The sequence below is a fragment of the Carica papaya genome, chromosome 8 (assembly GCF_054855325.1).
Source record: "Carica papaya isolate Zhongbai chromosome 8, ASM5485532v1, whole genome shotgun sequence".
In the NCBI taxonomy this organism is placed as follows: domain Eukaryota; kingdom Viridiplantae; phylum Streptophyta; class Magnoliopsida; order Brassicales; family Caricaceae; genus Carica; species Carica papaya.
Window position 1 is genome coordinate 21,055,529 of NC_142316.1, and position 25,526 is coordinate 21,081,054.

At 37.8% G+C, this 25,526-nt stretch overlaps 1 pseudogene; it reads left to right on the forward strand.

The window, feature by feature from the left end:
• Window positions 1-1,656: 1,656 nt before the first annotated feature.
• On the forward strand, window positions 1,657-23,971 carry LOC148251278 (uncharacterized; annotated as a pseudogene).
• The last annotated feature ends 1,555 nt before the right edge of the window (window positions 23,972-25,526 follow it).

The window sequence follows — 25,526 nt, forward strand, 5'->3', positions numbered from 1 at the left end:
ATCGAGGTTTGCATAGGACCCAAGGTAAATGGATGTTGTGATTTCATGGCCTATGAAGTTTTTAAGTGTTTTATACATATTTTTATATATAAATTGCAAGTGTTTTACGAAAATGATATTGTATTTTAAGTGTTATTTTGCCCATATGTTATGAAAAATGATTTAAATAAGTGTGCATCTGTGACATCCCAAATTCTAATTAAGGCATAAGGGTGCCAGATACTAAAATAGATTACGAGTGCATAATAGTTAAATGTATGCAGCGGAATAGTTTATTACAAATCACTTACAAAATATATGAGTTCCCAATTATATATATAACTGAGGTCAGAAGTGGCAACAAAATATAAAATATCAAAATGCAAAAAGTGTCACTTCTATCATTATGTTAAAGGACTCATCGGAGTGTGAGACAAGTCATGCACTCAAAAATGTGATGTGACGACTGACAGATACGATCGACAGATGGACGATACGATGTGATAGTGGTGTGAAAAATGAAGGCATGCCACCCAAACGATAGCAGCACATTGCCCAAGTTGACGACAGCTCACCACCCAAAGGGGCAGCTTGTACTGCACGAGGCAACGCACGTTACCCCAGCCAGCCATGCATCACAGGCCTAGCCTTCTGCATGTGTTGACCTAGCCTACCGTACGCAGGCCTAGCCTGTCGCACATGTAGGCCTTACAGCGCTCAGGCCTACCGCGCAGACGACGCGTGAATAGGGTGCACGATATTCATCCGTTTTTCCTAATATTTAATTTAATTAATAAATACAATGTAATTTTCCTATAACAAAATGAAATGATAAATTTGAGAATTATTAAATCAAATAAAAACATGAAATATGATATTTATCTAAAAAATTAAAATCACGAAATATTAAGGAGTTGAAGCGTCCTTAGGGCACATTACAAATTAATCACAAAAGTTTTTAGGGTGTTACATTCCCCTCACTTTAGTAAATTTTCCCACTAAAATTTATCGTAAATGAATAATAACACCGAGGCACCCCAAGGGGAATGAATGGGGCAGATGAATTTTTTACCAAGAAGTTTGAAAAGCTAGTTTTCTAATTCCACAAGCTCAGTACGACTCATGCAATAGTCAAGTTTTGAGATAGGTTGTATTCTAGGAAGCAGGTCGATAAAAAACTCTATCTCCCGTGAGGGAGGCAGACTAGGTAGATATTATGGAAAGACTTCCGAAAAGTCACAAACAATGAGAATGAAATACACAGCGGGATCAACATCCATATTTCTGTCTATTCAAAGGTTAGAAAACAACAAAAGTAGATTTTTATTTCATTTTCAGTTATCGCAAGGTTACAACTTTACTTTTAAAGTTAATGATTCTCCGTTTATTTCTCTAACTAATCCATTCCTAAATTAACATCAAAATATTAAGAAATCATTAGATCTACTAATAGTCTACTTCTGAAGCCTTTATTTTACAATTTCTATATATATAATGAGCTTCTAATAAACTCTTAGAGGGAGTTTCTACTACTAATACTTCACCTAAAGGTTCGGGCTTAATATCTAATTTACAAGAAAATGTACAAGAAATGAAAGAGTGTGTAGCACATGATCAATTAGAGCTCTAGTAGAAATATCATGGATAGAAAGCATACCTTGGATGAAGATTAGAGCGATGAGGGCACCAGGTTCATCAAGGTGATACACACGACCTTGGGCTACAGGTCTGGCCATGTCCTTCGACAACTGAGAGTAGTTTTCACAAAGTGCTAAGTGCTTTTGCATTTATAGCAAGTGTTGTTCAAACACTGACACGGCTGATCACCATGCAAACGACCACAATGCTGGCATGGTTGGGAAGGGTGGGAAGGTTATTTATTTATTGGGTCAGGCAGTATTCTTCTGAGTTGTTGGGGTTGGTGTTATTTTTGTTGGGTATAGAATCAGGTAATGCGTTGGTGCTTAGCTGAGATAAGGTCTTCAGCAAACTGGGCATGTTCTAACACCTAGACATACGAGTTGGGTCTCAGCATCGCTACCCAGATGCAGATATTAGCACGAAGGCCCTTCATAAACTTCCTAGCCTTGTGACTCTCAGGGGTGACCATTAATGGAGCAAACCTAGACAGCTGAACGAATTAGAATGCATATTGGGCAACCGTCAAGTTTCCCTGCCAGAGGTCCTGAAATTCCTCCTCCTTCTTTTGGACATAGACTGGGACGAAGTTCTCGAAAAATGTTTCCATAAAAACCTCTAAGTGGTTGGGCTAGGTAGGACTTCCTTTTTAAGTCGCCACCAATGTTTGGCTTCACTGGTTAGCATAAGGTTGCTAGGAAAACTTTTTGCTCCTTGGTTAGGCCTAAGATAGAGAAACGTTTCTCTATCTGTAGGATCTAAGCTTTAGCTACTAAGGGGTCGGGGCCTCCTTTAAAGTGGGGAGGGTTAAATTTCATAAATTCTACTATATTGTAGGAGATAGACTTTTTGGTTAGTCGATATTCAGGGGCAGAAGGATGTTGGCAAGGGTTGGGTTAGTTTTGTCCTACGACTGCGATCAGACCTTGGATGGCTTAGAAGAGTTCAGTAAACTCGACTATGGTCGGATGATCCTGGGCCTTAGGTCTTTCGGTGCACCCTATAAAAAGTCTTCCTCATGTCATTCATACAAAAAAAAAAGACACGATTTGATAGTCTAACTTTTAAAAGACGATATATTTCCCAATTATTTTAAAAGGGTTTTTCCCAACTACAGCCTAAGGTGTAAGGGATTGTTCTGCATAACTACTTTGATACTATTTGTGACATCGCAAAGGCTAATTACAGTATAAAGGTTCCAGATACAGAAACATATTATGAGTACATAATAGTTAAATGCATCAAGGAGAGCAATTTATTAAAAATCCCTTACGAAATATATGAGTTCCCAATTACACATATAATTGAGGTCAGAAGTGGCAATAAAATACAAGATATCAAAATACAAAAAAGGCCACTTCTATCATTATGTAAAAGGACTCATCAAAGTGCGGGACAAATCATGCACTCAAAAAAGTTTATGGATCCATGGGATCCTTAAAGACTTTAAGGGGTAGGTGAGCGATCGGTTCCTCACTATCTTCCTCATCTAGAGGGGGCATCGAAAGGGATGAGTTCCATTTACTCAAAAAAAAATAGTATTTAAATAATATTATAAGATTTTAAAAGTTATTAAAGGTATCATCATTACTTACCATTAAGAGTCATGATAGGGTACTTTATTAAATTATGAATATAATTTATTTTATTAAGGAAGTCATCAATTCATCATATCATATCAATCAAATATATTATGTTAACAATAAAGAAAATTAAATAGATCATGATATGCACTATTTTTTGTGTCATTTTTTGCAAAGTCATTTTAACTTTCATCTACTGAGGGCAATATGGTTTCTCGACTACCCATGTGGAGTGACCAATTCATTTCATTTATAACAGTAATTTGTGACTTGTCAAACTAACAGTACATTTACGACTTGCCAAACCTTGACATAAACTATAACCACGGCCGTGCCAACCACAATGGTCCTATATGTCAACTATGGCCACGGTCGTACTTTACCAACGGTGACCCCTACAATCATATCACATCACCACTCTCATCAGAGGGTACGCTATCATCCATAGGGAGTAGTCCTCTCATGTCTTTTCATATCAGATGGGGGAGAAATAAAAATCCCTTAGAGATAAAAAGTCTAACAAAACACGTATGAACTATGCATGCTAAAACCAATATATATTTCTCATGTGTACATATCATTTCATGCTTAATCATTTTTGTACCGTCAATAGCATCACATATCAATATTTAGTTCAAGTATCAAATCATATAAATTACACATGCAAATTAATAAGTTCATATATGATCATAAAGCATGCATTATCACGTAAAATTACTTCATTTACGCATAAAATTCAACCATACAAATCATAAATTTAAACCTCATTAATTTTTATTCTAGAAATTCTCCTTAGAATGTTTAAAAGTAAATACTGAATTCCTTACAAAAACGTTGATGTTTCCTACACCTTTTCTTCTTATTCTCCTCTCCCTCTCTCTCTAAGCTCTTGGAGGATGGAAGAATGGAATGAAAGTGATGAGGAAAGTATGTATTTATAGACAGCAATGTTAAAAAACATAGCAGCAATGAATGCGATAAAAAATAAACTATACCGCAGAAGTTAGATTCATCCCTTACAAAATATACAATTGTACTTATGAGGTAATGAAGTTAGCTATCAAAATATTTATAAATTAACTTTTAAGCTACTTGACATGACCCTAGGAGGGTTTTTTAGTTACCCAGGAAGCAACAATTAGATTTCACACTAATCCAGAGACAAGGCCATGGAGAAGCCTAGACCAAGGAAATAGAGTCAAGATTTGGTGACAAGCCCTAATCCCATGAAGCCCAAGGATCCAATTCATGCATGTTTAGATCGGGTAAGATAGATTATTGATGCCATTAAGACCGTGAAGCTTTATGAGCCACCAAGACAACTGGCCCAAGGAAGTATCAACGATGATGAGTTGTGGGCTTTTGGATTAATCCTAGAAGATGAAGATGGTGTGTTTGAGGCTGCGCATGGAAGAGAGGCACCCACAGGCAAGCGACCCGAGGCACTCAGCCCGCTAGGCCCATCCCGTAGGCTAACAGGTCCTACTCTTGAGAAGAACGTGCGACCCATGCCGCAAGTCCCTATAAATAGGCCAATTGAAGCCCATTAAAAAGATTTGAGAGCTGACCCTCATCCTGAGGCTTGATCTAGTAGACCCAGACCCAAGGGAGAAAAAACCAAGTTGAATGCCCGGCCCAGTAGCAGTTGCGGCCCCAATCAAAGAGAATCTCGAGCGAGCCGTGAGACTCAATGGCTGAGTGCGCACATGTTTGGGCTTCCCTAGCCTGCACAGTTGAGGTGTGTGATGTATGTGATGTATGTGGGAGAGGGGAAGAAGTGGCAAGCTTTTTGGACTTCTTTTCACCACATGCTCCATGTGATTTTTCATCCTAAAGTTCAGTAAATTCACATAGTAATTATCACCTCATTATTTAATTATTATTATTATTTAAATAAAGCTTATTCAAGGATTAATTATATAATATTTTAATCTTAGGGTTATCCTAAGCTATTATTTTATTATATTTTTAATTATATTATTTATCATATTATTTTAATATAATTTCTCTATGTATTTTACATGAAAATCACATGGGATAAGTATTAGGTTATTTTAATTATTATTTTATTGTAAATTCTATCCCTAGAATTAGTTAATTAATTTTTTTGGGATAGAATAATTATTTTATTATATAATTATCCTACATTTAGATAGAATTTTAAGTAGGATATTATTTTATTAATTTATTCCATAAGTTTGTACTCATCTAGATTGTCTAAAAAAAACTATAAATAACCATTTGCGCATAGGTTAAAAAATACTAAGTACAATCAATTTGAGAGAAATTCTTGAAAGTTTAGCCTTTTCTTCTTTTAGTATTTTTATTAATTTAGTTTCTTCAAGTTCTTTGAGAAGTTGGAGTTGTCAGATGTCTTGTTGAGCCAAGGAGCAGGGATCAACAGATCGATAAGTCCGTGGCGTTTTTCTTTCCTTGTTTATTTTTCCTAATCTTTGTTTTTGCATTCCCCATACCCTCCCGTGTCACTACTTCTACAAGTTACAAAATATTTATCCTCCAAAGTAAAGCACACTTTCGCACTCAAACATCTAAAGATCCATGAACATATCCAAACAAGCATTAAGGGGCAGGTAAGAGGCATATCATCTTCTTTAACATCATCCGGGGGGAATAGATTGGGGTGAGTTCTATGAAACTCAATAAGGAAAAATAGCATTATAACAATACCACTAACGTTTCAAAAGTTCATTAAGACAATTTGTGAAACACCTTTTTATCATTTAAATAATGTACTACGTCATAGAGACTGCTGAAAATTTCATAGTAAAATTTAATTTATATTAATTTAAAATAGCAATTTCAACCTATTTCTAACTGTATGATTAAATGCATGACAAAACAATTCACTTCAGAGCAAATTAAAACCTAATCAATGACAGGACAACTAGACAATTTTGATTGTTTCATTTATTCTTACTAATTTTGGTTTCCATTGTTTCTACTGAATTTTATGCAAAGCCATTTAGACCTATATAAACAAAAGGCAAAGAGGATCCCCAACTATAACTGTGAATGAGGAAACAATTTTGGTTCAAAATTTAGTAGTTCAGTAAAATTCTATGATCACAACACTACTTCACCACTGTGACACCTATAGTCACTCATGATCTATTGATGTGAACAAGGCTAAAAACACTCAAGATACTCAAAGAGCATCAGAAGGTGACTTGGAGCAAATTTCAAATGATGTAAACACAAATACAGTTCCAAACCTGGAAAGTTTCAGCGGACCAGTAATAAGATAAAAGGCAAAGAAGCTTAAAGAGTTGCTCCAAGTTTTTACTCAAAAACATGTGGATGATGGGCTGGCCAATTGTGAAAAGTTCAAATATGAGCTTTTTGAACAGCTCAAATTCGTAACTTTAATTGGATTTAAGTGATTTGGGATAATTTGGGCTTGTTTGAGTCTTATTGATAATGGATGAATAAGCCTTGTGTATGGGCTGGATTAGTTGAGTTGTTTTAAGTATTTTGGATTGTTTTATTTTAGTTTGAGTTAATCAAGCCCATATAATTAAGTATAACTCATTTTGGGCTTAAGTCTTATCTTAGTGTTATTACAAGAATGAGCCCATAACTATATGGTGCCACAAACAATTAGTGGTGTTGGTTAAGAAGATTGGAGTTACAAGAAGTTATATAACAATTACATGCCTATAATTAGCCTAGTTATTGTTGGAGTTACAATTGTAATTATCACATAATTAACCTAGTTATTGTGGGAGTTACAATTGTAGTTATTGTATTGTAACTTATCATTGATTTCTTTGGCTATAAATACCAATTGAACTCTTCTTTGTGGACATCAAGAGTTTTAATCAAACATTTCAGAATTGAGTTGAGAGCATTTTGGCTTTCTTTTCACTTTATGCACAAGGTGTTGATTTGGAATGCAATTGTTATCACTTATATTTCAATTTTGATTTCCTATTTCAATTGTTCTTGGTGCTTGTTTGGATTGGGTTCAAGGGATATCATTTATCTTTCTTAGGTTCTCTTTAACTTCTACCATTTGGGTGATTGAACAAATTTGATTCTTTTTTTACTTGTGATCTAAATTCCGTTCTAAACCGATTGAAGAGTTCTAAGGTTCAAGCAAGGGTCTTGGGGTTCCGCATCATTTGGTATCAGACCATTGGTTCACCAAGTAAATTAGTCTATCCTTATTTTGTTGTCTTCATTTTCATTATTTCTTACAAAAAAAAAAGAGAGAAATTTGCATTCAGCAAAAAAAAAAGAAAGATTAACCTAATTTGCTTAATTGTGCAAATTCAACTAGCTATTGGCAAAATGAATGAGAAACTAGAGAAACAACAACGTGAGTTAAATTCCATGAGAGGGGAAGCTTCCCAAACCAATCTAGGGGCAAGAAGACTTCCAACACCACCTTTTGGTGAGGAACTGGAGGAAGAATTTGATGACCAAGCTACTTTGGTCAATGAAGGTCGAAATTATGGTAGGGGTCGAAACGATCTTGATAAAAACATTGGGAGCATCAAAATGAAAATCCCATCGTTTCTAGGCAAGAATGATCCGAATGCTTATCTTGAATAGGAGCGCAAGGTGGGGCTTTTTTTTAAGTGCCACAATTATTCGGAGGAGAAAAAGATAAAGCTTGTGGTTGTGGAGTTTGGAGAGTATGCCATTGTGTGGTGGGATCAACTCATCACAAGGAAAAAGAGAAATGGAGAGAGATCTATTTCCACTTGGGCCGAAATGAAGGCTATCATGAGAAGGCGCTTTGTTCTTGCTCACTACTATAGGGACTTACATCAAAAATTGCAAGGCCTTATACAAGGGAACAAGAGTGTAGAAGATTACTACAAAGAGATAGAGATAGCCATGATAAGGGCTAATATTGAAGAGGATAGGGAAGCTACTATGGCAGGGTAAATGGCCTTAACAAAGACATAGCTAACATTGTAGAGCTTCAACATTATGTGGAGATTGATGATATGGTGCACATGGCTATAAAGATTGAAAGACAATTAAAGAGAAAGGGGAACACAAGGCAAGGCAACACTTACTCTGCCCAAAATTTCAATTAGAGACCGAGTTGGAGGGGAGATAACAAGGCTGTCCAAGTCAAAAGAGATGACAAAACGAAGCCAAAAGATGCTAATGATAATAAAAACAAAGGTATTTCTAACTCCCAAGTGCCTAGTAATAGAGATATCAAGTGTTTTAGATGCTTGGGTTTTGGTCATATTGCATCTCAATGCCCAAATAAAAGGGTAATTAGGTGATGCATGGTGATGGTGTTGAAACAAATGATGAGAATGATGTGGAGGATGAAATGCCTCCTTTGGAGGATTGTAGTGATGGGGAAATGCCTATGGAAGGCAGATTGTTGGTTTCTAGACGTGCTTTGAATATGCAAGTAAGGAATGATGATGATGGGGTTAAGTTGCAAAGAGAGAACATTTTTCATTCTAGATGTCAAGTGAATGAAAAATTGTGTAGCATGATTATTAGCTGGGTTTGGAAACTACAAAACATCCTAAACCTTATAAGCTGCAATGGCTTAACAATAGTGGGGAGGTGAGAGTTAATAAGTAAGTGAGGGTGCCTTTTACTATTGGGAAGTATAGTGATGACGTGATATGTGATGTAGTTCCTATGCAAGCTAGTCATATTTTGCTAGGTAGACCATGGCAATGGGATAGGAGAGTGATGCATGATGGGTATCTCAATAGGTACATGGTAGGAAAAGAGGGCAAAAAGTATACTCTTCTTCCTTTAACCCCTAAACAAGTTTTTGAAGACCAAATGCAACTTGAAAAGTCCCATGATGAATTCCCACAAAGAGAGACCGAGAGAAAAAGAAAAGAGAGTGAGAGAAAATTAGAGTGGAAAAATGAAGATCAAAAGGAAAAAGAAAGAGAGATGCGTTCGACCATAAAAAGGAATGAGGGAAAGAAAATGAGCTTTTATGCTAAAATGAGAGATGTGAGGAAAGCTTTATTTTCTAACAAGCCAATTATTATACTCATGTACAAGGAAGCTTGTTTCTCAACTAACAAACTTGACCCTTCTTTGCCAAGTGTTGTGGTTGAAGTTTTGCAGGAATTTAGCGATGTTTTTTTCGATTATCTACCTCAAGGTTTACCACCTTTAAGAGGGATTGAGCATCAAATTGACTTCATTCCCGGGGCTGCCATACCAAATAGACCAGCCTATAGGAACAATCCCGAGGATACCAAAGAGCTTCAAAGGTAAGTGGAGGAACTCTTACAAAAGGGGCATATTCGAGAAAGTTTAAGTCCATGCACAGTGCTCGTCTTATTAGTACCCAAAAAAGATGGTAGTTGGCGTATGTGTGTTGATTGTAGAGTCGTCAACAAAATAACGGTAAAATATCGATACCCAATACCTCGACTTGATGATATGTTAGATGAGTTGGATGGTGCTTGTGTATTTTCTAAAATTGATCTTAAAAGTGGTTATCACCAAATAAGAATGAACCAGGAGATGAATGAAAAACTGCTTTTAAAACAAAACAAGGGTTATATGAGTGGTTGGTTATGCCATTTGGCTTAACTAACGCGCCAAGTACTTTCATGCGTTTAATGAACCATGTTTTACGTGAATTTGTTGGAAAGTTTGTGGTTATCTACTTCGATGACATTCTTGTGTATAGCAAATCTATTGATGAACATGTCATGCATTTGGGGCAAGTGTTTGACACATTGAGCAAATTTCAACTATATGCTAACATGAAGAAATGTACATTTTGCATTGATCGCATCATTTTCTTAGGATATGTCTTGAGTGTGAAAGGAATCGAGGTAGATAGTGAAAAGGTAAAGGCTATTCAAGAGTGGCCGACACCTAAAAGTGTAAGTGAGGTGCGTAGTTTTCATGGTTTGACAAGTTTCTGTAGGAGATTTGTAAAAGATTTTAGTGTTGTTGCTGCCCCTTTAACTGAAATCATGAAAAAAGATAAGGGGTTTGTTTGGGGAAAAGAACAAGAACATGCGTTTTTCTTATTGAAAGAAAAATTATGTAATGCGCATTTATTAAGATTGCCTAATTCTGATTCAACTTTTGAAATTGAATGTGATGCCTCTGGGCTTGGGATAGGTGTTGTTCTTATGCAGGATAAAAGACCCATTGCTTACTTCAGTGAGAAGCTCAATGGTGCACAATTGAATTATTCCACCTATGACAAAGAGTTTTATGCTTTGGTAAGAGCATTAGAGACATGACAACATTATTTGTTACCAAAAGAATTTGTGATTCACACCGATCGTGAATCTTTGAGGCATTTGAAAGGGCAAGGCAAGCTTAATAAATGACATGCAAAATGGGTAGAATTCATAGAGTCCTTCCCATATGTGATCCAATATAAGCAAGGAAAAGAAAATGTGGTAGCTGATGCGCTTTCAAGAAGGTACAATCTTATCTCTACTCTTTCTACAAAATTGTTGGGATTTGAGCATTTTAAAGAATTGTATGTGCATGATAGTGATTTTTCAAATGTTTACGTGGCTTGTGAACATGTGGTATTTCAAAATTTTTATAGGCATGATGGTTTTCTATTTAAAAAGGAAAAATTATATGTGCCTAATAGTTCTATTAGGGAGTTGCTTGTTCGTGAAACACATAGTGGTGGTTTAATGGGACATTTTGGGATTGGCAAAACTTTGAGCATTTTACATGAACATTTCTTTTGGCTTAATATGCGCAAACATGTTGAGAAAATTTGTGCGCAGTGCATCTCGTGTAGGCAAGCTAAGTCTAGAGTTCAACCACATGGATTATATATGCCATCACCCATTCCTACACATCCTTGGGTTGATATTTCTATGAACTTTTTGTTGGGTTTGCCTAGGACTAGAAAAGGCTGAGACTCAATATTTGTTGTTGTTGATCGTTTTTCCAAAATGGCACACTTTATACCATGTCACAAAACAGATGATGCCACATATATAGCGGATTTGTTTTTCTGCGAAGTTGTTAGAATGCATGGCATTCCTAAAACCATTGTGTCCGATAGGGATGTTAAGTTTTTAAGCCACTTTTGGCGAGTTTTGTGGTCCAAACTTGGGACCAAACTTTTATTTTCTACTACTTCACATCCACAAACGGATGATCAAACTGAAGTAGTAAATAGAACACTTGGTACATTATTACGTACTTTAATTGGAAGGAATGTTAAAACTTGGGAAGATATGCTACCATTTGTTGAATTTGCTTATAATCAGAGTATACATTCTTCTATTGGGTTTTTTCTTTTTAAAATTGTGTATGGTTTTAATCCCTTAACTCCACTTGATTTATTGCCTATTTCTATAAGTGACATTTCTAATTTGGATGGACATAAGAAAGCAAAAATGGTTAAAGCAATTCATGAAAAAGCAAGGCAGAACATTGAAAAGAAAAATGAACAAGTAGCATCCCATGTCAATAAAGGAAGGCACAAGATTTCATTTGAACCTGGAGATTGGGTGTGGGTTCATATGCGCAAGGAACGATTTCCATCAAAACGGAAATCTAAGTTGGATGCTCGTGGGGATGGTCCATTTCAAATCATAGCCAAAATCAATGAAAATGCCTACAAAGTGGACCTACCAGGGGAGTATAGTGTTTCGGCTACATTTAACATATCTGATTTATCCCCTTTTGAAATTGATGCAGGAATTGATTCGAGGACGAATCCTTTTGAGGGGAGGGGGAATGATGCAAACAAGACTAAAAACACTTCAGATACTCAAAGAGCATCAGAAGGTGACTTGGAGAGAATTTCAAATGATGTAAACACAAATACAGTTCCAAATCTGGAAAGTTTCAGTGGACCAGTAACGAGATCAAAGGCAAAGAAGCTTAAAGAGTTACTTCAAGTTTTTACTCAAAAACATGTGGATGATGGGCTGGCCAATTATGGAAAGTTCAAATATGAGCTTTTTGAACAACCCAAATTCGTAACTTTAATTGGATTTAAGTGATTTGGGATAATTTGGGTTTGTTTAAGTCTTATTGATAATGGATGAATAAGCCTTATGTATGGGATGGATTAGTTGAGTTGTTTTAAGTATTTTAGATTGTTTTATTTTAGTTTGAGTTAATTAAGCCCATATAGATAAGTATAACTCATTTTGGCTTTAAGTCTTGTTTTAGTGTTATTACAAGAATGAGCCCATAACTATATGGTGCCACAAACAATTAGTGGTATTGTTTAAGAAGATTGGAGTTACAAGGAGTTACGTAACAATTACATGCCTATAATTAGCCTAGTTATTGTTGGAGTTACAATTGTAGTTACGACATAATTAGCTTAGTTATTATGGGAGTTACAATTATAGTTATTGTATTGTAATCTATCATTGATTTTTTTTTGCTATAAATACCAAAGGAACTCTTCTTTGTGGACATTAAGAGTTGTAATCAAATATTTCAGAATTGAGTTGAGACCGTTTTGGCTTTCTTTTCACTTTATGCATAAGGTGTTGATTTGGAATACAATTGTTATCACTTGTATTTCAATTTTGATTTCCTATTTCAATTATTCTTGGTGCTTGTTTAGATTGGGTTTAAGGGATATAATTTATCTTTCTTGGGTTCTCTTTAACTTCTACCATTTGGGTGATTGAATAAATTTGATTCCTTTTTTACTTGTGATCTAAATTTCCTTCTAACCCGATTGAAGAGTTCTACGGTTCAAGCAAGGGTTTTGGGGTTCTGCATCATATACTCTTGTCAGAGGGGATACTAGTATAGTATTCATTCCTAGAGAGTGGTTCACCAACAATTAGTAATCCGACAGATAACAAAAACCCTTCCATGATAACGGAGAAAAAAATTTAGGACTTTCTTTGTTAAGTTTAGGTTTCCATCAAATTAATAACCATTTGTAGAGTTATTCTCAATTCTATTATGCATTTAAGATAATCGTATAATTTCTTATTATTCAATCAAATGGGCTCACAAATATGCTTTTCAATTGTCTCCCGACCTAATAAGGCCCATTTAAACTGGTCCTTGGCCCATTGGCCCGTAAAACCCATATTGAATCCTTTGGGGTCCACTATCAGTCATTGTGCTCCAGAAAGCCCAAAAATAAATCCTTTCTAGGCTTCTTGAAGCCTATCAAGCAACTCAGCCTATTTAGGCTTGCTTTTGGTCCAAGGCCCATGAGGGGAGTCCCTCATTGCATTTGCCACTAGTGGCAAATAGGGGCCAGCCATCCAGCCTTATGGACACAAGGGTGTGACTGACAAGGGCATATAGTGTAACACCCCATCAATCACTATTCTAAAATGATTTGGAAACCTGATTTATTCATGCCTTTGATTGCATTAAACTTAATTAATTTACGTTGCTTAATACTTATGGTAATTCGTAATTTTGGTTGATTTTTATTTATTTAATTTTTCTTTAATTTTATTTTAATTTATTTTTAAGTCTAACTCATTTAAATTAAATGTGAAAATAGAGATAAAAATAAAAAAAAGCGAATCAAGAAGAAAATCCCGCGGGAAAAATCCAGTAGGGAGTAAGGTTGTCCGCGCGGGTGCTGGGCACTGTGCGCGCACGCATGGGCGCACAGTAGCCACGGGACTTGCACACAGCACGCACATCCCTTCCGCACGCACGCACGAGAAGTGCGCACAACGCGCACGTCCCCTCCGCACGCATGCATGCACAAGACCTGCGCACAGTGCACACATCCCTTTTGCACTCATGGTGGGGGGTAAAGACGTGCAAGCGTGCCATCACGCGTGGGTGGCCTGTCCGCGCATCACCTCGTGCGCAGACAAGTGCCAAACACTGTGCATGCGCCATCCGCACAGCAAGCCTGCGTTGATTGTCCCTATGTGCTGGGGAATGCGCGCACGGTGCCCAGTGCGTCGATTGGGGTACTGCCATGTAACACCCCGCCTATCATTGTGCTAAAATGATTAGGAAACTCTATTTATTTGGGCCTTTGGCCACTTTAAACTTAAGTTAATATACGCTATTTAACATTTCTCAAAATTCGTAATTTTGATATATTTTTATTTTATTTTATTAATTTTGTTTTTATTTTATTTTAAAATATTTTAAATTATTTCATTTTATTTCAAAGGAAAAAATTTAGAAATAAATCAAAAAACGAAAAAATGGGAGAAAACCAGCCCGCGAGTCTTGCGAGAAAATTGTTTGGCCACACAGGTGTTGGGCATTGTGCAGGTGCACCTGCGCGCACAGTGGCCGTGGGGCTTGTGCACAGTGCACACCCCTTTCTGCATGTTATCACGCACGGGATGTGCACACAGTGCGCACGTCCCCTTCGTAAACATGCACGCACATCTTGCTCGTGTGCAAGGCGCGGTGTTAGGACCTATGTGCACGACCTTATAGGTGCGCATGAGGATCGTTGGTGCGCATGAGGATCGTCAGTGCGTCGCTTTGCGCATGCACCGGCTCAGCAGCAGGCCTGCACGACCAGGCCCTTTGCGTCTGGGGCCTGCGTGCATGGCGCCTAATACATCTACGCCATGCGCGGATAGGCTAGTCCCTGTTTGCACAGTAGCAGGCCTATGCACTTGTAGGTTAGCCTACAGCGCACTGTCTGGGCACTACCACCTTGAGCAAGCCTTGGGCGACGCACTGCCACTACAAGTAGAGGAAGTTTTTGTCCCTTATTTTTTGAGCCAAGAATCTTTTTCTCCTCTCTTTTCACCAGCTTTCATCACTTGGCGTGAATCCAATGGTTTCAAAATTTTATAAACTGCCCTTTCCATTCCCTTCCTCTCCATACTTCTATTTCTTCCATTTTAAAAGACTTAGAGAAAGAGAGAGAGAGAAGGAGAGAGACAGTAAAATAGTGAGAGAAGAAGAGAAAGAAAGGAAAACAGTAAAGAAGAAAACATCAAGGTTTCATTAAGGAATCTATTATTACTTCCGATGTCTTAAGGAGTAGTTTTAGATAAACAAATTTAATATGATTGTCATTTTTTCTTATTTTACTGCCGCTGTGTTCAAATGAGTCGAATTGTTCTAATTTTTAAGCATGCTATGTGAATTACTAACATTTGATTAATTTGCATGTAATAAATGTAAAATCCGTAATAATAAAAGAAAGAAAAAGAAAAAGGTGGAATAAAGCTTGTGTGGTCTGAAGTATGTCTGTATTGACATGCATATTACATCAAGTGTGTCGTTAAGCTTTTTATCTTTAAGGGGTATTTGTTCCCCTTGCCCTTCGAGGTATCTGCTTCCCCCTTCGTTATCTTGTCTTGAAAGACGTAAGAGGACCGCTCCTAGTTGATGACGACGTGCCCTCTGATGAGAGTGCTATCACACTATCTGTAGGGGTCACTCGTGGCTAAGTAATGTCGTGACTATAGATATCTATTAGGACCATTATGGTCGGTACGACAATGGTCATAGATTGTACCATGGTTTTGCTTGCCAGAAGTGGGCCTGTGCAAATTGCTGTACCTGTATTTGATCTGGTCATTCCACTTGAGTAGTTAGAAATCTGTATCTGCCCTCAAATATAGAAGTTTGCAACGACTTTACAAAGCATGACATGAAATATCTATGCATTTTATGATTTATTTGAATTTCTTTATTATTTGGCATGATATGTGTATATTTGATTTTCTATGCTAACGTAATATTTTGATGTTCAAATAAATGGTTTCCTTTTTTAATGATGAGTTAGGTCAACAATGAAGCTAGACAGTGAGATAAAATAATAAGCTTTTGAAATCTTATGATGTTAATTTAATATTGTTTTCCTTATTGAGCATATGGAATTCACTCTTTCCATTCCCCCCTAAATAAGGAAGAAAATGAGGAACCGCAGGCAAACCTACCCTTTGAAGTCTATGAGGATCCCTTGGATCCACAAGTCTGAGTGCATGACTGTTCCCGCACTCTGATGAATTCCAGTAGCATAGTGAAAGAAGTGGCCCTTATGTTTTGTATTTTGTTGCCACTTTTGGCCTCAGTGATATATGTATTTGGAACATTATATATATTTATAAGGGATTTGTTAGGTTTGATACTACTGTATCAATATTATCATGCACTCATTATTTTGAATCTGTATCTGACACCCATTTGGCTTAATTGGCACCTAGGATGTCACAGGGGGTATTAGAGCAGAATTTTACAGAATAAATCCCTTGCACTAAGGCTTAGGGTAGATAAACTTTTTTTAGAGTATCTAGGGAAAAAAATGTCTTCTTTTAAAAAAACTATATCTCTAACTCGTGTCTTCCTTTCTTTTTTAGGAATGATGCAGGGAAGACCATCCGTAGAGCGTACTGAATGACTTGAAGCCATGGATCATCGAACTAGGGCTGAATTTATAGAACTTTTCTGAGCCATTCATTGATTAACTACAGTTGTAGGACAAAACCAGGCCAACCCTTATCCACCCCCTGCCCCCGAATTCTGAAACACAGATCGGTCTATCTCCCACAATATAGCTTTCTGATCTTATCACCCAAAAATTCATTCACCTTATCCATTTTTCTTGGGTAGCTTTAGTGTTGTTTGTAAAGAAAAAGGATGGTACCATCCGACTCTACGTGAACTATAGGGAACTCAACCGAGTGACTATTAAAAATAAGTACCCATTACCCTAGATCAGCGATCTCTTCATTTAACTATAAGGAGCCACGATCTTTTTTAAGATCAATATCAGAATCAGGTACCACCAATTGAGGGTCAAAGAGGAAAATATTCCAAAAACTGCCTTTCGGCGTAGATATGGATTGTTCGAGTTCTGGGTGATGCCGTTGGGATTGACCAATGCCCCAGCAGCTTTCATGGACTTAATGAACCGAGTTTTTTGACACACACTAGATCAATACATCATTGTCTTTATTGATGACATTTTAGTGTATTCCAAAACCAATGGGGAACACATGGTGCATTTGACTAAAGTGTTAGAGACACTCTGCCAAGACCAACTGTATGTGAAACTAAGCAAGTGCTCCTTTTGGATGGATCGAGTTTCTTTTCTCGATCATGTAATCTCAAGTGAAGGAGTTTATGTAGACCCATCTAAGGGGGAATCAGTAACCAGCTGGAGTTCGCTTGCCAATGTGGCTGAGGTGCATAGTTTCCTTGGCTTGATAGGCTACTATTGACAATTCATTGATGGATTTGCCAAGATTGCTACCACCATGAGTTGACTCACTAGAAAAGGTGTACCATTCATTTGGAATTATGCATGTAGTGAAAGCTCAATAAAACTAAAGTGTCGTCTCACCTTTGCCCTTATGTTGATCCTTCTGGACAATGAGGGAAGATTCCAAGTTTACTGTGATGTATCTTATATTGGTTTGGGGTGTGTCTTGATGCAGCGTGGCATAGTAGTCATCTTTGGATCTTGACAGCTCAACGTTCATGAATAGAACTACCCTACCCATGATTTGGAGCTGACAGTCATTATCTTTGCCTTGAAGATATGGCGGCATTACCTCTATGGTCAGACTTTCGAAATCTACACTAACTATAAGATTCTGAAATATATCTTTTTGCAATGGGAGTTAAACATGAGGCAAAGACACTGGATGGATCTTCTGAAGTATTATGATTGTCAAATTATTTATCGCCCTGAGAGAGGGAATGTAGTCATCAATGCTCTAAGTCGATAAGAGCCTGTTGTGCTGACCTAAACCATGGCCTCCAGTTGGAAGATGATGAACACTGTGCAATCACTCTACCTTAACTATTATGGCAAAGGCACCTGCCTCACCCAAATCCGAGCCCTACCATCTATTTATGAAGAACTGGGAAGCACAGGTCATGGACCAAGAACTCATCAAGTAAGTTCACTTTAGATGAATATCCTAATTTCAGGATCTCTGATGATAAATTGTTCAGATTTCAGAACTGAATTTGGGTCCCCGATGCAATACTCACCAATGTACTCAAGACCACCCGTGCTTCCAAGTTATCCATTCATTCCAGAAATACTAAGATGTACCGAGATTTAAAACAACAATATTGGTGGCTAGGAATGAAGAAGGATATAGTTGACTATGTCTCCCGATGCTTTACTTGTCTGGATAAAGGTAGAACATTAGAGACTTAGTAACTTGCTACAGGTCTTCTGATTCCCAAATATAAATGGGAGCATGTGACTATGGATTTTATCACCAGATTGCAAAGGACCTGCTTTAGTCCATTTGGGTCATTATGGATAGACTGACCAAGACTGCCCATTTTTTGCCTACTCAAACCATGAACTCCATAAGTAAGTTAGCCCACTTATATGTTGATGAGATTGTTCGACTTCATGGAGTTCCCTCATCCATTGTATCCGACCACGAGCACCAATTCACCTCTCACTTTTGGGACAGCTTCTAAGAAGCTTTGGGGTCTGGATTGTACTTCAACACCGCTTCTCATCCCCAGATGGATGGTCAGTCTGAGATTCAGACATTGAAAGACATGTTACGTGCTCGCGTTCTTGACTTTGGTGATAACTGGTATGAGTATCTTTCTCTTTGTGAATTTACTTATAATAACAGTTATCATTCCAGCATCGGTATGGCCCTGTATGAAGCTTTGTATGGAAGGCCTTGTCATTCCCCTACTTGCTGGAGTGAAGTCGGGACCCAGCGCCACTTAGGACAAGACTTCATTCAGGAGACCGTAGAGAAGGTCGCAATCATCCGCAGGAATTTGGCAACTGCCCAAAGCTGCCAAAAGAGTTATGCCGATAATCGTAGGTGACCCTTGACGTTTGTCGTGGGAGATTAAGTTTTCCTTAAAGTCTATCCCTACAAAGGTAGATGCAGTTTGAAAAGAGATGGAAGTTGAGCCCTCGTTATGTGGAAATTTTTTTATCGTCAAGTGCATTGGACCTGTGGCTTACCGCCTCACATTATCTCTGGAGTTTGTGTATTTACATAATGTCTTTCATGTCTCGATGCTCAAGAAGTACCACCCTAATCCTTCTCATGTTATTGCTCATGATGAGGTACAGGTACAGGCCGATATGACCTATGAGGAGGTTCAAATAAAAATTCTCGGGTGGACAAATAAGATCTTGCATAACAAGACGATTCCCATGGTGAAAGTACGTTGGTGGCATCACACCTCAAAAGAAGCAACGTGGGAATTGAAGGACGAAATGAGGAAAAAATGCTAAAATGATTAGGAAACATTATTTATTTGGGCCTTTGGCTGCTTTGAACTTAAGTCAATTTACACTGTTTAACATTTCTCGAGATTCGTAATTTGGATATATTTTTATTTATATTTATTAATTATGTTTTTATTTTATTTTATTAATTTTCTTTTTATTTTATTTTAAAATATTTTAAATTATTTTCATTTTATTTCAAAGGAAAAAATTTAGAAAAAATTAGAAAACAGTGAAATGGGAGACAACTAGCTCGCGGGAAAATCCAGCCAGAAAACTGTTTCCCCGCGCGGGTGCTGGGCACTGTGAGTGTGCACAAGCATGAAGAATGGTCGTGGGGTGTGTTCACAACGTGCATGACCCATCTACAGGCTAGCACGCATGGGACATGGGCATAGCGTGCACGTCCCCTCCTTACGCACGCACGCACAGGACGTGCACATAGTGTGTAGGTCCTGTCTGCATACACGCATCCACGGGACGTACGCACAACGCGTACATCCCCTCCACGCGCACTATGCAGGGTCAGGATCTGCACACGCATCTTGTCGTCCACAAGTAGGTCGTTTGTGCGTCACTTTGCGCATGAACTAATGCTGCACATTGTGCACGCACCGTCCAGGTAGCACGCCTGCGGGGACAGGCCCTGTGCACTTGGGGCATGCGCGCATGGTGCAGCTTATGCCTAGGCCCTGTGCACACAATAGCAGGCTTATACGCCTGCTGGCTAACCTACAGCGTGCCGGCCAGGCATTGGCACCTCGGGAAGTGCACCGCCGCTGCCTTGGGTGGTGTACACCGCTGCTGGTGGAGGAAGTTTTTATCCCTCGTTTTATTTGCCAAGAATCTTTTTCTCCTCTCTCCTCACCAGATTTTACCACTTGGCACAAATCCAACAGTTTCAAAATTTTATAAATATCCTTTCCTTTCCCTTCCTCTTCACACTTCCATTTCTTTTATTTTTCAAGATTTAGAGAGATAGATACAATAAAATAGTGAGAGAAGAGGAGAAAGAAAGAAAAACAGTGAAGAAGAAAACATCAAGATTTCTGTAAGGAATCTAGTATTACTTCCGACGTCTTAAGGAGTATTTTTAGATAAACAAATTTAATATGATTGTTATTTTGTCTGTTTTGCATACCTCTGCGTTCAAATGAGTCGAATTGTTTTGATTTTCAAGCATGCTATGTGAGTTATTGACACTTGATTAATTTGCATGTAATAAATGTAAAATGTAGTCTGTAATAATAAAAGAAAGAAAAAAGAAAAGTAGAATCAACCCTGTGTGGTCTGAAGTATATTTGTATTGACAAGCATATTGCATCCAGTGTCTCGTTAGGCTTTTCATCTCTGAGGGGTATCTGTTCCCCTTGCCCTTCGAAGTATTTGTTTCCCCCTCCCTATCTAATCTAGAAAGACATAAGAGGATTGTTCCAAGTGGATGACGACATTCCCTCTAACGAGAGTGGTATCACACTATTTGTAGGGGTCATTCATGGCTAAAAAATGTCATGACTATAGATATCTATTAAGACCACTATGGTTGGTACCGCTGTGGTCATATATCGTACCATGGTTTTGCAAGCTAGAAGTTGGCCTACTCAAATTGTCGTACATGTATCTGATCCAGTCATTCCACTTAGGTAGTTAGAAATTTATATCTGCGCTCAAAGATGTAAGTTTACAACCATTTCGCGAAGACTAACACGAAATATCTGTGCATTTCATGATTTATTTGATTTTCTTTATTATTTGGCATGATATGCGTATATTTGATTTTCACTGCCAACGTACTATTTTGATTTTCAAATAAATTATTTCCTTTTCTAATGATGAGTTAGGTCAACAACGAAGCTAGACAGTGAGATAAAATAATAAACTTTTAAAATCTTACGATGTTAATTTAATATTATTTTTCTTACTGAGCATATGGAACTCACTCTTTCCATTCCTCCCCAGATGAGGAAGAAAATGAGGAACCGCAGGCAGACCTACCCTTTGAAATATATTAGGATCCCGTGGATCCACAAGTCTAAGTGCATGACTCTTCCCGCACTCTGATGAATTCCAATAGGATAGTGAAAGAAGTGGCCCTTATGTTTTGTATTTTGTTGCCACTTCTGTCCTCAATGATGTATGTATTTGGAACATTATATATATTTGTAAGGGATTTGTTAAAGTTGGATTCTACTGCATAAATATTATCATGCACTCGTTATTCTGAATCTATATCTGACACCCATTTACCTTAACTGGCACCTGGGATGTCACATGCCACCTCGGGTAGTGTGCCACCACTGCCGGTGGAGGCCCTCCTACCTCGTTTTTCATGACGAGCATCTTTTTATTCTCTCTCTCTTCACCAGATTTTGTCACTTGGTACGAATCCAACGGTTCCAAAATTCTATAAATTGGCCTTTCCCTTTCCTTCCTCTCCACACTTTCATTTTTTCATTTTGTAAAGATTTAAAGAGAGAGAGATAGTAGTCTAGTGAGAGAAGAAGAGAAAGAAAAGAGAACGGTGAAGGAGAAGACATCACGAATTCGATAAGGAATCTAGTATTTTTTTCGATGCCTTAAGGAGTATTTTAGATAAACTAAATTAATATATTGTTATTTTGCCTGTTTTATATGCTTTTGTGTTCAAATAAGTTGAATTATTCTTATTTTCAAGCATGTTATGTAAATTGCAGGCACTTGACAAATTTACATGTAATAAATATGTATGTAATCGATAATAATAATTAGTATAAAAGAAAAAAAAAAGAGAAAAGTGAAATGAAGCCAATAAGGTCCGAAGTGTATCTGTATTAATATGCATATTGTATCAAGTGTGTCGTAAGCCTTTTTATCTCTAAGGGGTATCTGTTCCCAGTGCCCTTCGAGGTATTTGTTTCTTCCTCCCCTATCTAGTCTAGAAAGACGTAAAAGGACCGCTCTTAGTAGATGACGACGTACTCTTTGACGAGAGTGGTATCGCACTATCTGTAGGGGTCACCCGTTGCTCAGTAATGTCATGACTGTAGATATCTGTTAGGGCCACTATGGTTGGTATGGTCGTGATCATAGATCATACCATTGTTTGGCAATCCAGAAATGAGCTTGAACAAATTACCGTATCTGTATTTGATCAGGTCATTCCACTTGAGTAGTTGGAAATCTGTATCTCCCCTCAAAGATGGAAGTTGTAACGAGTTTGCGAAGCATGACATGAAAATCTGAGCACTTCATGATTTAATTTATTTTTTTTATTATCTAGCATGATTTATGTTTGATTGTCTATATTAACGTATCGTTTTCTTAATAAATAAATGATTTTCGTAATGTGAGATAGGTAAACGAGGAAGTTAAATGGTAAGATAAAATAATTAACATTTGAAATTTTATGATGTTAATTTAATACTATTTTCCTTACTGAGCATATGGAACTCACTCTTTCCATGCCCCTCAGATGAGGAAGAAAGTGAGGAACCATAGGCTGACCTACCCTTAGAAGTCTATGAGGATCCCGTTGATCCACAAGTCTGAGTGCATGACTTTTCTCGCACTATGATGAGTCCAATAGCATAGTGAAAGAAGTGACCCTGATGTTTTGTTTTGTATTTTGCAACCACTTCTGTCCTTACTATATGTATGTATTGTAACTCATATGTATTTGTAAGGGATTTGTAATGATTTTTTTCCGCTGCATAAATTTTATCATGCACTCATTATTCTGAATCTATATCTAACACCCATTTGCCTTAATTAGCACTTGGGATGTCACAGATGGTATCATAGCAGAATTTCGCGGATCAAATACCTTGCATTGAGGCCTTAGGTAGATGAACCCTTTATAATACCTAGGAAATAAATAAGTCCTCTTTTCAAGATTAAACCTCCAACTCATGTCCTCCTTTCTTTTGTAGGAATAATGCAAGGAAGACTATCCGTAGAGCATATTGAGCGACTTAAAGCCCCGGATCATCCGACTAAGGTTAAATTTGTAAAACTTTTCTGAGCCATCTAAGGATTAATTGTAGTCGTAGGATAGAACAAAGGCAACCCTTGTCCACCTCTTGCCCCTAAATTCTGAGACACAGATCGGTCAATCTTCTAAAATATAGTGGAGTTTAAGAAACTTAACACCCAACACTTTGAAGGTGGCCCTAATCCTTTAGTAGCTGAAGCCTGAATCCTACAAATAGAGAAGCTCTTCTCTGTCCTAAACCTGACCAAAGAATAAAAAGTCCCCCTTACAGCTTTCATGTTAAACAGAGAAGTTGAACACTCATGGCAACTTAAGAAAGAAGTCTTGTCCCCCTTACTGCTTGAGAAGTTTTTATGGATGCTTTCTTTGATAACTTCTTCCCTGCCTATGTTCAAAAAAAAAGAGGAGGAATTTTAGGACCTCCCGCAAGGAAGCCTGTCTGTAGCCCAATATGCAGCCCATTTTGTTCAACTGTGTAGGTTTGTCCCTTTGATGGTCATCCCCAAAAACCAAAAAGCTAGGAAGTTTCTCAAGGGCCTTCGTGCTGACATTTATGATCGGGTTGTGATGCTGACACCCAACTCGTATACGAAGGTGCTTGAATATGCCCAGTTGGCTGAAGACCTTATCTCGATCAAACACCAATATATTGCTCTAGTTCGTACTCAACAACAACCCCAATAGCTTAAAAGAAGATTGTCTGACCAAGTAAGTAACCCGCCAGACAAATAAACCAGAGTTGTCCTTCCTCCTGCCTTACCCAACCTACAGTTTCACCTGCCCGAGCTAACCAACCCTGTCAGCATTATGGTCGCTTGCATGGTGACCTACCATGTCAGCATATCAATAATGCCTGTTATCAATGCGGAAGCACCAAACACCTCATAAAAGACTACCCCCAATGACCAAAGGATATAGCTCGATCCGTAGCACAAGGTCGAGTGTACCCCACCTAAATGAATCTGGTGTCTTTCCTGCTCCTGTCCTCATCCAGGGTATGTTTTCTATTCATAGTACTTCTGTCAAGGGTTTGATCGATATAGGTGCAACTAACTCTTTTATTTTATGTGCATTTGCTTGTAATATAGAGTTTAGACTAGAACCTTTAGGAAAAACACTAATGGTGGAAACTCCCTCTAAAGGACTACTAGAGGCTCATTGTGTATATAAGGATTGTAGGATAAAAACTTCAGTGATAGAGGTATGTATAAACCTGATACTATTAGATTTTGTAGGATTTGATGTAATATTAGGAATGGACTAGTTGGAAAACTATAGAGCTATAATAGAATGTGAAATAAAATTGTAACCGTACAATCCCTGAAAGAGAAATTAAAGTTATTGTTATCATTTTCCTAACAATTGAATGAATAAAAATATCGGCGTTAATCTTGTTGTATGTTCCCTACCAATTGTTTATAATTATTTGGATGTCTTTCCCATCGAACTTCCTGGTCTACCTCCCCTATGTGAGGTAGAGTTATTGATTGCTTTGTTGCCTGAAACCCAGTCGATCTTGAAGCCCACGTATTGCATGAGTCGCGCTAAGTTAATAGAGTTGGAAGATCAGCTTTTTAACGTTATCACCTGGAAAGTCATTCACCCTAGCCATTCCCCTTGGGGCGCTACGATATTGTTTGTAAAGAAAAATGATAGTTTCATTCGACTCTGTGTGGACTATAGGGAACTCAATTGAGTGACTGTTAAACGCAAGTATCCCTTACCTCATATCGACGATCTCTTCAATCAACTGTAAGGAGCCACAGTCTTCTCTAAGATCCATCTCAGGCCCGAGTATCACCAGTTGAGAGTTAAAGGAGAAGATATTCCAAAAACTACCTTTTGGTGCAAGTACGGTTTATACGAGTTCAGGGTGATGTCGTTCGGATTGACCAATGCCCCAACAACCTTCATGGATCAATGAACAAAGTGTTCCAGCACGCATTAGATCAGTACATCATCATTTTTATTAATGACATTCTCATCTGTTCCAAAAGCCGTGAGGAGCACACTGTACATTTGGCTGAAGTGTTGGAGACTCTTCACCAAAACCAACTATATGCAAAACTAAGGAAGTACTCCTTTTGGTTGGATCAAGTTTCTTTTCTTGGTCATGTAATCTAAAATGAAGGAGTTTCTATAGACCCGTCCAAGGTAGAATCGATGATCAGCTGGAGTCCGCCAACTAATGTGGCCGAGGTGCATAGTTTTCTTAACTTAGCATGCTACTACCGATAAT